Raw genomic sequence first — 11,002 nt, forward strand, 5'->3', positions numbered from 1 at the left:
TGTAGGACCCCCAGCGCCGCGCGCGTGGGGGGTGCAGGCCGCTCTGCCCGACCGCCCGGCGGCGGCGCTCCGACCGTTACTAATGCACAGTGTCGCATCTCGCCGTCTCCGTCTCCCACCCGGCTGAGGGGAGCTGTGCCGGGGGCTGTGCAAGCGCTCATTACATCTGAACAGCGCTTCTGCCGCTCAGAGCCGTCAGCGTCCGCCCAAGGACACGCTTGTGCTGCCTGGGTGACATCGGGCCTCCCCCTGTGCTGTTCTGTGCTATTTCACTGCCCCCACAGCCCCTGTCCAGCAGCCCCCGGCCCAGCATGCTGAAGCGAGGGCTTCTAGGGCTCGTGGGGCTCAGTAAACTTGTGCAGAAGACTGCAAGTCCTGCCTCTACAGAGGGAAATTTCCCCAGGTCCCCCAATGCAAGTTTGATTTCCTAGTCCGTAACAACTGCATTGCTTTCGTTCTTCCTCAGCAAGACAACTGTTTCCTAGAGAGTCGAAGTGGTTGGAGGTGAGGTGGCTGAAGGGTGATGAGCGCAGAACCAAGGAGGTCACAGGACCTTTGCTTCGCCCACGACCCGCTGCCGCACGGTCCTGGAGTTGTCTGAGACATGAAACAAGTACCCGCGTCCACGGACCCTTGAGAGTGGTGTTTCTGCATGGTGACCTCAACCTAACTCCAGCTGCAGGTCATGCACGTCTGACAGCCTGCCTCACCATGAGAAGGAAAAGGAAACAGCAATCTTGTGGGTAGTGACCATTTCAGGTAATTACTGCCTAGTTTAAGCACCATTTTATGGGGTGGAAATCTACAGCTGGGGCTGTTGGGAGGAGGAGTCCGTTCCAGTGTGGCATAGGGTTGTACAGCTGCAGTGGCCAGCGTGCCAGGGATATCAGTTCTCACAATAGTCTGTCTGTCTAGATCCGTGACTGTCAGCCAGGATGCCACCACACCCTCAGTTGCCTCGGGATCCTTTCAAGGGTTCTGTGGGGTGTCACACAGTGTTAGCACTTCTGGATGTCCAAACATGATTTGCAAGATAAACCCAGAGATTTCAAATAAGAATCCATAGTGATAGAACTGTCTTGACTCGTGGATTTTCTGAGTTCTTTGCAATATAAAAAATACTCTATTCTTCCATAGTCGGAGAAAGAGTTAAAACTAAGATCTGCCACTTTCTGAGGGGTACCTTGAGTCTAAGGTGCGGGGGTGGGTTAGCTTGAGTCTAAAAGGTTGAGAACTACTAGTCTAGATTTTGATAAATCTTTTCCCTCATCAGGTCACCTGCAGGCTTGCCACAAAAAAGGAAACACAGAACTTGACTTCCAGTTCTTCTGACAGGAGCATGCTTCAAGTTAGTGTAGGGACTTTTTAAACTAAAAACTATCCATGGCAAAGATACTGAGGCATTTGATATTGTAGGAAAGTTATGCTGGAGATGGAGGGTTGCATTTAGTTCTTGTTTCCTCTGGTCTTGGGCCAGCTCTTGTGAAATGCTTGTCCCTACAGATAAGAATTCTCTCCTAGAAGTGAAAAGAGAAATCCAAGGGAGATGCAATCTAACCAGAAATTATCTTTGCAGCAGTGTTGTGAATGATACTGGCAGGGCAAGGTTGCATTTGTCAAGGCCAAAAAAAAAAAAAGGACCGATGAGAACCTGAATGAAAGTGTTAGCTGTTTACCCCAGGTATTTACTGGATAGTTCTCCAGCAATTCATGGATAAGAAGCTTGCAAGACAGTCCACTCCAACGTGGCAAAGGGACCAGTGCAACTGGTGCCAGTAAAAGCCATGTCTTAGAAATGCTATGAAAAGACAATCTGCAACATTTAGACATAACTGGATGGAAAAGGAAATTAGCCTCAACTTTGACTTAGAAGGGCACTTGCCTTCAAAGCAGTATGTCTAACTGAAGGACTAGTATGATATAGCCATGAATAAACTAAGACTGGAAATTAGGAGGTGTGTAACCATCACAGTGGTAATATTCTGGAAGTGCCTCCCAATTAGAGCTGGCGGCAAAAATGTAACTTTTTTTTTAAAACAGCTGGATAAGTTCATGAATAGGACTATATAACATGGTTGTCAGGGATTCTGACCCAAGAGGTACTGTCTTATGCAAGTGACAGCTGCGAGGCCATCTGATCTGTGTTAGTGGTGTCTAAAGGCAAATACATCCCCCCTTTCAGGTGCCGCTGGCCAGAGGACTGCTTCCAGGGCTTCCAACCAGTGACCTGAGCACCTGCAACCTCTGGGATTTGTTAGATGACCCTAGGTAAAGAGATTTATGTCCTGTAAAATCTATGCCTGGTCCAGAGAACAGCAGTTTAGGGCTCTGTGAATGCATTCCTTAAGCTTATCTTTGTGCTGGCTCCCTAAATACAGAAGCCAGGGCAAGCCTCAGCATTCCCAGCCCTTAATGGATTCCCTGTTAGTCAGTGGGATAACTCCTTTCCCTTTACAAACTCCCACGACAGCTAGGGAAGAGGCCACTGTTTAAGATATGGAGATAAGCAAGTGAAAATATGTTCCCAGCATCTTCACTGGGCTGCTCAGCCAGAGCATTCGAACTCCCACAGGAGCAGGGGAGATTTGCCATACCAAGTGCAGAATATTTCAGGGTTTGTAGTATTCTCTGTCCCTTAGCACAGCAGGATGTCAATTCAAACATCTCAGAGACAAGTAGCTTACAACGCTGCAAGGAAATGAAAAACTCTGGGTTTGACAAGTAACCAAGCTGCTGCTGCTGGGCAGTTTTGTGACGGCTTTCACAAAGAAACCGATTGTATCAGAGAGCTGGGATAGTGCCTCTGAAATAAAAACTCAAACTTGCCAACTTGTTTGGAGGGCAAATTGATATTCCAAAGCCCTGATGGTAGTGATCTCTGCTCTGTCTTGAGATTTAGACTTAGACATCCCCTCTGGATAATATCACATGGCTTCTCTCCTCTGTAGTTGACAGTTTAGAATCGCTTTGTTGTCTGACATTGTTTGTGAGTAGACCTAATTAAAAAGTAGGATAAAGGGTGTCATTGATCAATCAGTTAGTGGGCAAAATCCTAAGCTGATGTCAAATGATTTGACAAGTACGGCCACATCAGGTGTTCCAGGTGTAACACAGTTTTGGTTTGCAGATTAAAAAAAGAATAAAAGTGCTCTATAAGTTAGTTAAAGGCTTGGCCATGTCTAGGACTTCATCTTGTTACACAACAGCATTAAGTTTGAACCGGGGCGGGGGCAGCAGAGCTGTATAAATGGGGACACCAAGGCTAGGTGTAGTAAATGTAAATTGATGCTTGGCTTCAGGACCCAGTGAAATGGGACAGGCTCTGATATATTAAGTGCTGCACAAATAGAACAAAGAGATATTCCTTAACAGAAAGAATGAACTAAATAACAGTTCTGCAAGTAATTTGGCCTCTCTATTCAGCAGCCATTTAAAAACAGCAGGGAGGAGGCTGGGCTGAGCTGAGACTTTAGGAAAAGCAAACAAGTACTGGACTGGATTCTGCGAAGTACAGAATTAGCCTGTTACAAAGGGTGCCTACTGAGTGGCCTTTCCATTTGTCCTGATGCAGCTGGTGCAGTGATTCTCAGCCAAGGTGCCAGGATACCCTAGTGTGTGCAGAGATCATGAGGTGTGCAAAGATGGGCAGATAAGGACAGCAGGCTCAGTTTCCTCCCTGCTGGGCTGCAGTCCTGTTCTCACTGCCTGGCCCCTCTGCAAAAGGTGAGATGTAAATTAGTGTTTGAAATGGGGTGCTGCTCAAATCACAAAAAGTATAGAAGGGTGCCTGGAGTCTAAAGAGGGGCACCTTGAGTCTGGAAAGGTTGAGAGCCACCGAGCTAGTGCACTGCGCTCATAGATCCATGATGCCATTTTGCAAGTTTGAGTCAAGCCTCCCCCACACATTTCTGACATTTCAGAGGCTATAGTTGGTGGAAGTCCCATTTATTGAAGTGCCAAGCATCTACTCCCTTCCATGTTCATTATACTCGCTTTGCTCTTCCCTTCCCAACTGTCTCAGCAACCTGAGGGCAAGAGTGGCAGTTCAAAACTTTAAGCCAAAAGAATGGTCCCACAGTTTAGTGGCAGTTTCTTGGTTCACAGGGTATTTCAGTGCCACCTGTAGGATGAGCATGTAGGGTCTGGGTCATGCCTCCTGGAGCTCTGCTGGTTCTGAAGGGCCACTCAGGATCACATAGCCAGAGCTCAGCAAAACACTTAAAAGGAGGTAGATCACTTGGTACCTTCTCCCCTTCCTCTTCTTCCCCACCTCTCACAGACAAGGGCATCCAATTTCTACATGCATCCCCACCAAAAATGCTGCACAGAGCCAGACTCTATTACATACAGAGCTCACTGCAAATACAGTTTTTCTAATCAGAGCCATTCTAACTAAACTCAAGTTACTTTCACCAGACTACAAACAAGGTAACTAAGAGACTGTGCAAGAAACACATTTTCACTTTGCTCCAATTCATTCATGACTTTAAACACTAATCTCCTTTGTACCTCTCCTCCAGAGACAGTCCAAACCTGCAGTCCCTTCAGTCGGGTACAGAGCTTCTGCAAGCTTCATTTAAAGAGCAGAAAAAACATGAAAGACGGTTGGAAAAGGGTATCCTTTCTTCCCGTCCCAAGCCTGGTCTGGAGTGGAGCACTGTGTTTGTATGTTCTGTATCTTTGGAGCAGTGTAGAGACAGGGCTTTCAGGAAGAGGGACGGCCTGTCTGTCACAGCCCAGAGCATTCACTCCCAAACACTGCACTCCATTCAGAAGCTGCCAGGCCTGGGCGCAGTCTAACCCAGAGAAACTGCTAGGGACTGCCATGGGGGGATGGGCAACGGGAAACAGGGAGGGGAGAGAGAGAGCACTAAGAATGGCAAACAGAGCAGATGGGTGGAAAAGTGTTATGATGTAAAGGAGAGCCGAGAGGAATCGGAGATCTAAGACCAGACAAAGCAGAAGAGGGTTACACAGGCATGGGGCTTGCATACTATTTCACAGCATCTCAGAGACTGTATCAGCCACTTCCCCAGCCACCATTGCTCAGACCTGCACATGAGCATACAATATGCCTGTAATGGCTGTACAAGTCAGCTACATGGGGAAAACTATGTCAAGAAGCATTATTGTAAATGGTCTTTAGTGAGATGCAAGTCTTGTCCAGGGAGGCTAAAATGGACACAAGACCCTGGTGTTTTCAGAACAAAAGATAAAACCAACTTATCCAGTCACCATTTCCTCTAACACCCTAGCAAGAAGCCCTATCCAGCAAACAGAAAGAGGTACAAGAAAGGGGAGAATCTTGTTTCTCTTAATAAGCAGGGAAAGTCCTTGCATGCCAGACAGATTGTCCAGGAATAAGAGACTGCTAGATTGGGCAGGGGGGGCATGGAGAAAGAACCCACACCCCACTGACCTCTTTTGCTCTTCATTTAATCTCCCTCTCTTGATTGCTTGGCTCATCTCACCTCCTGCCCATCCTTCCCAGCCCCGCCGGTTTTTTACGCCTATTCATCAAAGAATCATAGAAAGTTAGGGTTGGAAGGGACTTCTGGAGGTCACACTTAGTCCAATCCCCTGCTCAAAGCAGGACCAGCCCCAACTAGATTATCCCAGCCAAGGCTTTGTCTAGCTGGGTTTTGAAAACCTCCAAGGATGGAGTTTCCATCGCCTCTCTGGGTAACCCGTTCTAGTGTTTAACTGCCCCCCTAGTGAGAAAATTATTCCTAATATTTAACCTAAACTTCCCTTGCTACAACTTGAGACCATTGCTCCTTGTTCTGTCTTCTGCCACCACTGAGAACAGTTTAGCTCCCCTGCAGGGAATTGAAGGCTCCTATTAAGTCTCCTCTTCTCCAGACTTAATAAGCCCAGTTCCTCATAAGTCATGTCCCCCAGCTCCCTTGCCATTTTTGTTGCCCTCCACTGGACTGTCTCCAAATTGTCCACATCCTTTCTGTAGCGGGGGTCCAAAACTGAACACAGTACTCCAAATGTGCCCTCACCAGTGCTGAATAGAGGGTTAGAATCACTGCCCTTGATCTACTGGCAACACACCTACCAATGCAGCCCAGTATGCCACAAGCCTTATTGGCACCCAGGTCACAGTGCTGGTGCATATTCAGCTTATTGTCCACTATCACCCCCAGGTCCTTTTCTGCAGAGCTGCTGCCCAGGCAGTTGGCCCCCAGCCTGTACTGGTGCAGGGGATTGTTCCATCCTAAGTGCAGGACTTTGCACTTCTCCTTGTTGAACTTCATAAGATTTCTTTTGGTCCAGTCCTCGAACTTGTCACTCTGAATCCTAGGCCTACCCTCCAGCATATCTACTACTTCCCTCCAGCTTGGTGTCATCTGCAAATCTAAGGGTGCACTCCATCCCATCTTCCAGGCTGTTGATGAAGATGGTGAACAAAACTGGCCCCAGGACCGACTCCTGGTGCACACTTGATACCAGCTGCTAAGTAGACATTAAGCCATTGATTTACTAACTCTTTGAGCCCAGCCAGTTTTCTATCTGTTCTGTCTACCTTACAGTCCATTCATCCAGCCTGTACTTCCTTTGCTTGCCTGTGAGAATGCTGTGGGAGATGGTATCAAAAGCCTTGCTAAAATCAAGGTACACCACATCCATTGGTCTCCCTGTATCCACAGAGCCAGTTACCTCGTGAGAGAAGGCAATTCCCTTGTGTATTTCCCAGAGGCCTGACTCCTTGGTTCCTCTACCACCCAGAATATGCTGCCTGGCCCATTGGGTCACCAGCTGTTTTACTCCTGCAGTTGGATGGCAGGTCTCATCATCACAGAGGATGCCACATTTTTCCTCTCATGCAGCAGTGGTCTCCAGTGAAGGTGTTTCTCATTTCTTTATTCTTTCCCATCTCCTCCTTCAGATATCCAAGGAGCTGGGAAAACAGAAGCTTTTACACCATGGGTCATCTCAGCTTTCCAATGATTTATGCTCTAATGCAATACTTTAGAGTGCAATTTGAGGCAAGTACCTTAGCAACATTAAAGCAAAAAAACTTCCTATGTGAATGGAGTGTGAGACAGATGTATCCATCTGCTGCTTCAAGAGAGCATAAGTAAAAGGTTAATGAAGAGGGTGTAGGTGATGTTTTTCAGTATGAAGTGACAGCCTTCTGGCATTATTGGCAAGGTTGTAGCCAGCATGAAAGCAACAAATCATGCAGGGAAGTTTTGCCTTACCCTCTGTAAGGGTTTGAGTTGGTCAGGTATGTCCTGACACTGCTTTTACTGTCTCTCCCTAAACTACTAGTGTTAGATTGAGCTTCTGAGTGCAGGCCCCACTTACAGTACTTGGCAACCATCTGTGGTAATGAGCATGTTTAAAATGCTCAAGAGAAGGACACCCTTCCTCTCCCTGCCTCCCCTCCCCCCCGCAGGGAAAAAGTTGCAATTATCCTGGTCCTCTGCATTTCCTGAGATGCAAAGGAAGCTCCTTCAAAAACAGACTCTGGTCAAACACTGACCAGCGGGTGTAAGCACATTTTAAGGATCAAATAATTAAGGGAAAATTTAACAAGTTATTTTGTACATATCTATCCTGTCCAGCAACATCTCTGTACAAATCAAATCCGTGAGAGACTACTCATTGGCAACCTTTTGTTGTAAAGCTCATCTCCAAATTTGCCCTCACTACATTAGCTGTGTGCTTTGCATAGCTATTACAGATATCAGAAAGACAGCAGCTGCTTCCAAGTTACCTAGGGACATAGACTCTCCATCACCCAGAGCCTTTATCTCAAGGCTGTCTCTCTCTTTTTTTTTTTAAAGATGTATCCAAGCTGAATTAGAAGTGTGCAGGATAAATATTTACTGGAGGAGGATCTATAACTTTTGCTGTATAGAGTATCAAATTAGATCATCACATGCTCCTTTCTGACTTAACAGTAGCTAACCCTGCTATAGCTATAGGTTACATCAAATTCACCTGGCGCTCCTTTCCTTTGTTTGTCATTTGTATCAGCTTCCCACATTCTTTATACACCTTCAATTTTTTTATACTATTGGTTGCATTTTTTCTTTTGTTCAGCTTTCTATTAGTACTGAAAATCATTAGGCCAACTAAGCATGCTATGGTGACTGCAACCCCTCAGAGTCAGGTATGGTTAATATTTGTCTTACAGTGGTTCTCAGAGACCCCACTGTACAAGGTTCTGTACAGAGGCAGCTGTCTTGGCTCTAAGGCAGAGACGAGGCCTGTGGACTGGATTCGCCTAGTGGAACCACATCAGCTGCCCCAGTGCTGGCTCTGAGTCTCGAGTTGACCCACAGGCAGAATGTGGTGGGGTCCAGACCAGCCCACCATGCAGGGTCCAGGATACTTGCTCTCTGTGACGCCTGCCTCAGATCGCTTGAAGGGGGTGCTGCATGCAACCTGCATCCCTTTCTCACCAGAGTGCTTGTTGCAGTTTCTAGATCCAGGATGCAGCAGTGGGGGAAGGGGTTCATTCAGTGGGCTCAGTCCAGTCCATGGGGCTGGCCCTGTTCTGTTCATTTGGCCTGTGTACTGGTCCCATGGCAACTGCATGGCCTATGGGGATAGATGAGTTTGACACCCCTGCTATAAAGAGTTTGAAACCCAAATAGGAACAAGGCAGCCAAGGTGAGTGGAGTGCGATGAAATAGGAAAATAAGCAACTTTGCTTTCATTTCACTCTGCAGTTAGAAGTACTCGCACACCTCTCCATTGATGATCTAGTTGCTATTTTTCCCACTGATAAGCCAGAAGGCCCTAACAGTATGCTTACCTTAGCTTTTCCCTGCTCAGGAGGCTTCCCCAACCAGCCCACATGTTCTTCCTGGAGCTCATATCATCTTTTCAGCCATCAAAATTATCTCAGCACTTCCCACATTCACCAGGATTCCTCTGGACTGAAAACAAATAACCCCTTTTATAACAGAAACCACATTCACTCTGCTTTCATGTGACCTAGTCAAGGGAACCCGCACAATCACATGGAGACTTCGCTGTCCCATGAATAAGGAGAAACTCAGGTATAGGTTGAGGTCTGTGCAGACTTCCATCCAGAGGTCAATTCTGCTGAGAGAGACAATTTTCCTTTGGCATCTGTCTAAGATACTCTCATAGTCCTTGTTCCCACAGTGTATGTGCACTCTGCAAGCCTTAATGTGTTCAGTCTTGAGAAACTTGTCTAGTGTTAGAACGAAGTGCTAACAAGTGTTCTGTTGATACAGGCCTTAGTCAGATGGAAATTATGACCTTGGACCCCAAAGTACAACACAGTTATATAATCTGAAAGAACTTCTAAAGAAACTTCCTTTTCCCATTATTTAGCCTAGTTTGAAGGCTGATTGTTTTTAAGCGGTTTCCTTGGAGACTAATGCCAGAAATTTGGAAAAGATCCATAAGTTAAATTGATAATTAGAGCTCATGAGGTGATGTCAAATTTTTCTCTAGGAAGCATGCTAAAAATCAGCCCGTGAATGCTAATAAAGAACCACCAAACTTTCAGTCCACATATTGCCTCCTTCAGTGGTTCAATTGTAACACTCTGATACAAAGTCACTAACCAAATACCTTGAAACAATTCCTGAACTTCTTGTACATTTGGCTCAGGGTTTCATGCTAAAATGTCTTTTCTTTTTTCTGTAAGAGGTGCCAAATTAATGATGAATAATACAAAGGTAATGCATAGAAACCATAACGTGAAGCACAAAAGTTTGTATCTCATAAGTTGTTTATGCTCTCTAAAGAAACTAGCTGTGGATGTTGTTATCGATGCAAACATCCAATCTTTTTTTTTTTGTAATTCTGAGATGCTCTGAGCCTCAATAACCAACCATGTTAGAGCAAGTAGCACAAGCTGATTATGTATTATGTATGCAACAAAATACAATTTAAATCAGACAAATGGAGAACCAGGTTAAAGTGCTGGGCTGGAAAACAGTGATTCTGAAAAGGATTTAGGGGGTATAATGCGTAACCAAACAAACACTTTGACTAAAGGAGCAAAGGGGAAGACGAGGGCGGAGGAAACATCAGACTGCCAGACCAAACAGCACCCACAACTACAGCCCAGCCCAGCCCAATGAGCGAAGCGAATAAACAGGTAAGAGATAGGGGCCAGGGTAATGCTGGGACTTGGGGGTCAGTACACACATTCACGGGAGGCCTAAAATGCCGCTACAGAAATGCTCGTAGTATGGGCAACAAGCAGGAGGAACTCACCCTCCTGCTGGCTGACGCGAGCCCGGACATAGTGGGGATTACGGAAACGTGGTGGGATGAAACGCATGACTGGGTGGTGAATGTCAAGAGTTATAGGCTGTACAGGAGGGACAGGATAGGAAAGAGAGGCAGGGGCGTGGCGCTCTATATTAAGGAGGAATACACATCCTTGTCGATTAGCAAGGAGTCAGGGGAGGGGCACTCTGAAGTGCTTTGGGTTAGAGCACAAGGCAGTTGAGGGGAAAGGGACTTAAGGGCGGGGGTCTACTACAGACCTCCCAACCAGGGGGAAGAGCTTGACCAGGATTTCTTGGGTTAGCTCACAGAGGTAGTGAAGGCTAGGGACGTGGTAGTCATGGGGGACCCGAACTTCCCGGACATCTGCTGGGAAGAGCAGTCAGCCAGGTCTGACCGCTCACGTCGGTTCTTGGCCAGAGTGCAGGACCTCCATCTAACCCAGGAGGTGCACAGCCCCACCGGGGGAGACGCCTTGTTGGACCTAGTGCTGGCCATGGGTGATGACCTGGTGCGGGGGCTGCGGGGGCTCGACCCCCTGGGCGACAGCGATCATCTCCTGCTGGGATTCACCATCCAGCGCAGGGTGGCAAAGGCCTGCAATAAGGCAGCAGCCCTATTTCAGGAGGGCAAACTTCAACGAGCTAAGAAGAATAGTTGGAGAAGCGCTGAGGTCCCAGGGGGGAGGGGAGCTGGGTGTCTAAGGAGAGTGGTCGCTCCTTAAGGAGACAATCCTCCAAGCCCAAAGGAAGGTAATCCCAACGAGGAT

General features: G+C 47.0%; 1 long non-coding RNA gene across 1 annotated transcript; it reads right to left on the minus strand.

Annotated features, from left to right (window-relative positions):
- Window positions 1-2,428: 2,428 nt before the first annotated feature.
- Window positions 2,429-4,803, minus strand: LOC109311244. The gene is made up of 2 exons (XR_002101453.1): window positions 4,510-4,803; window positions 2,429-2,996 (listed from the first exon to the last, which is right to left on the minus strand). It is a non-coding gene; the product is annotated as an uncharacterized LOC109311244 (long non-coding RNA).
- Window positions 4,804-11,002: the final 6,199 nt, after the last annotated feature.

This window comes from Crocodylus porosus, unplaced genomic scaffold, assembly GCF_001723895.1.
Source record: "Crocodylus porosus isolate Cpor-Errol unplaced genomic scaffold, CroPor_comp1, whole genome shotgun sequence".
NCBI lineage: Eukaryota > Metazoa > Chordata > Crocodylia > Crocodylidae > Crocodylus > Crocodylus porosus.